Source organism: Elgaria multicarinata, chromosome 2, assembly GCF_023053635.1.
Source record: "Elgaria multicarinata webbii isolate HBS135686 ecotype San Diego chromosome 2, rElgMul1.1.pri, whole genome shotgun sequence".
Classification (NCBI taxonomy): domain Eukaryota; kingdom Metazoa; phylum Chordata; class Lepidosauria; order Squamata; family Anguidae; genus Elgaria; species Elgaria multicarinata.
Window position 1 is genome coordinate 97,037,127 of NC_086172.1, and position 4,058 is coordinate 97,041,184.

Genomic DNA, 4,058 nt, shown 5'->3' on the forward strand with positions numbered 1-4,058 from the left:
AGTGACATTTTGAAATTAATATTGTCATGTTTGTGTCAACTTTGAAAATCTCAAATCAGTAGCGACGGGGGTGTAAATAATTTTAGATGAAAGACGTACTTCTTGCAGCTGATTCATCCAATCCTGCTCATCTAGTCAGTTTGTCTGCTGAGGGAATGCCTCTTATCATATTCTGAGACAGGACTGCTTTTGGTGCAGGACATGGGTTTTGTGCCGGGGTAGGTACCTTGTAGTCCAAAACACCTAGAGTTTTGGCCACAACTCCCATCAGTTCTATCTTCCATAGTCCATGGTGAGGGATGATGGGAGTTGTAGGCCCAAATAGCTAGACGGCCACAAGTTGCCCATTCTGGTTTAATTTTTATGCAAGTGTAAAACACATTTCACAGACCAGAAGCAACCTTCTGTACCCTAATCATTTGTAGGAAAATACTAAATTTGAGTGTAGAAGATTTTTGGTCAAAAACATCATAGGTATTCCAACAGAAATGGCAAGCAGACACGTTTTGGTCTTCTGAAACACAAGAAAGGCAACTGGGTTATGGAGGCAAAAGACACAATGTGGTATAAAGTAATCCTGTAATGGATAAGTTGGCACAATGTAACAGTAAATGCCATCCTCTTAAAAGTCTCAAAAGATAACGAGCTTCTGAGGAACAAGAGGTTAGAATCAACCCTTATGAAAGGGTTTATGGCCTTTCTGTGTTTTTATATTTCCTGTTTTATCTGAAAATCTGTAGTGAGTTTGTTAATGAACAGAAATATGAACTTCACAAGAGTTCCAAAATGCTGCTAAGAGACCTGTAGTCTAATATTTGTTTATTCGTTCAGTCGTTTCCGACTCTTCGTGACTTCATGGACCAGCCCACGCCAGAGCTTTCTGTCGGCTGTCGTCACCCCCAGCTCCCCCAAGGTCAAGTCTGTCACCTCCAGAATATCATCCATCCATCTTTCCCTTGGTCGGGCTCTCTTCCTTTTGCCTTCCACTTTCCCTAGCATCAGCCTCTTCTCCAGGGTATCCTGTCTTCTCATTATATGGCCAAAGTACTTCAGTTTTGAGGGATACCATTCCCTCAAGTGAGCAGTCTGGCTTTATTTCCTAATATAGTGAGTAGAATTTTAGCAGGCTTTAGCTGACCAGCAAGCCTCATTCCCTCTATGGGCCTCTCGTAGTTATGTCAGACTTTTCTCATAGAATCTTGCCTCAAGATGGGCTGGGAGGTTTTCATACCCAATGAGGCACTAGGAAGGCAATTAGCTTTCCAGCTTAAATGCTTTGGGAATCTGTGAGAAGCAGCCCCCCTGCTTCTTCTAAGCTGGCAGGTGAACTTATAAGGGCCAATGCACAAGCTTCATGCTTTGGCTCTGCTTCAGGAGAAACTGCATGCTATCAGCCTGGAGAACCTGCTGTGGCTTAAAGGGATATTTTCCATCTGTTGTGGCGGACCTAATAGACACCCACCTATGAAAGCTTGTTTAGCTGGAAGGTGGTGCTGACTCTGCATATATATATTCTGCATACATTTTCAATCAATAAACTCCTTGCACAAGTGTCTTGTTTTCATCTTGATAACCAAAAGGACCTAATTGCTGACTTGGACCTGGCAGAACCCAAACTCAACGCAGAGTCTATATTAATCTAATGGAGCATGCTTAGGAATACTACGGAATCTTAAATGAAGATTTCCAAGAAAAGGCAGGGAAAGTTGTTTATTAGGGAACTTATGGAGCCATGTTTTATTCTACTATGACTTGGTTTCCATTCTGAAGCAGGCCTTTGTTATTCTTCAAAATGTATGGGTTGGATCCAGACTTGCTCTTCCATAAATTGAAGTGTTCTTTCATTTACTGAAAGGACTAAGATCCATAGCTGCTAGTGCTAAGGGGAGGCAATCTTTGCTCTGGAGCAGCTTGCGGTGGGGCATAATGCTGCAGGGGCATGGAGAATTGTTGGAAATCACCTCCCCCACCCTTTCTCCAGTGGGAAGAGTTCAAACTGGTGAGATCTATGTGTTTTCCTGGATGCAGGGGTGAAAGATGTACAATTTAAGAACATTGTGCCTCTGACCACAGATTTGTTTGAGTTCCAGAGCTGAGTTCAGTTGCTCCACACATTCATTCATAAACCACTCAAGCTTCTTTCATCTCAGCAGCCTAACTTGGGTATGCCTTTTTGTTTCTATTGTTAAACAATTGGAATTCAGAAATTCTTGCTGATCTACAGCAAATTACCTAGAGACCTATCAGTAGATCCCAAACTACTTTCTCCTCAACCCTGCAGTGAAGGGAGTTCTACTCCTGGGTAATATGCATCCAGCAGTATGTATAAAAATGATAGGAAATACTGAAAGATGCGTAAAATGCTGCCACCCAATTTTTGGCAGGTACAAGTTGGCATGTTTATATTATTCTTCCTTAAAGACATCTGCATTGGCTGTCAATTTATTTCTGAGCGCAATTCAAGTTGCTGGCTTTCATCTATAAAGGTCTAAACCAGGGGTTGGCAACAGGGTGCCCATGGGCACCAGTGTGCCCCAGATACTAAGACACCCTACTCCCAATTTTTATTTAAATATTTGTATATTGTCTTACTGGCAGCTGGGATTGCTTCAAAAAGAAGTGGGGGGTCTAGCTGCAGCCATCTTAATTTTCCATGAATGTCTCTGGGCAGGTTACTTGTACTAGCCATGCCAGCTCATGGTGGTCATTTTATGGTTGTGCCCACAGGATCAAAAGATTGCCTACTCTTGGTCTAAACAGTCTGGGTCCTGTTAATTTTAGGGAATGTCTACCCTATTGTAGTTTATTAGACTAGATCTACACCATGCAGGATATGACACTTTGAAAAGGTTTTTAAAATGGCATATGGAGTGTATATTGAAAAGATACTGAAAAGCAGCACAAATATCTCATGACTAAGTAAATATTTATTCCAAATGTTAATCTCACTAACAGCATATAGAAGAAATAGCTGTGGTCTGATGTGCTGAAGTACACTAGTGCAGGTGACACTATGTAGTATTTCTTTATTACATTTCTCTACTGCCCAATAGCTGAAACTAAGCACCTTTACACGGGAATAACTTTTTTCTTAACAGTTCACCTATGGAAGGGAAACATTCAGATTTGATTCTCTAAAGTGTTTGACACACTTAGAATATTTTCATTCAAAAGGCTGCAGCAACATCTGCTGGTGAAAGTAGAAAAATACCACTCAGAACCTCTTCTATTGGCTTTTTTTTGGGGGGGGGGTTGAGATAGGATACTAAAGTTATCAGCAAGCTACACCAGCCATCAGTATAGACTCATGATAAACATTAAACTAATCCTTTCCCATAAGGGCAGTCTTCTTCTTAACCCCCTTCTATGGCTCCTCTTTTCTTTTTTCCCTTTTTCTTTTTTACGAATCTTGATTATTAAGGGTCTGATTCTACGTTGCTCTTTCATTACTGCACTTCGTTTCGGAGTACAATGAAGGAAGCAACACCCCATTGCGGGAGGAGGAAGGTAACTTCACTGGTAACTTTGAGGCTCGACTTCTGCAATGCGCTCTACATAGGGCTACCTTTGTGCCTAGTCCGGAAACTTCAACTAGTTCAAAATATGGCAGCCAGGTTGGTCACCAGTACACCAAGGGGTGACCACATTACACCAGTCATAAAAACTCTTCACTGGCTGCCAATTAGTTTCCGGGCGAAGTAATAAAGTGTTGGTTATCACCTTTAAAGCCCTACATGGTTTGGGTCCAGGCTACCTGCGGGATCGCCTTCTCCCATACAATCCGCCCCACACACTCAGGTCCTCTGGGAAGGGTTTACTGCAGTCAGCCACAACTAGGCTGGCAACTGTTACCCAGAGGACCTTTTCTTCTGCTGCTCCCAGTTTGTGGAATGGCTTGCTGGGAGAGATTCGTCAACTTAACAGTCTTCCAGAATTTAAGAAAGCCATAAAGACTGATCTCTTCCAGCAGGCCTACCCAATGGAATTTTAAGATGCCATTTTAATGGTGTGCTGCTTTTAATGATGCACTGGTTTTAAACGTTTGAATAAGTTGTATG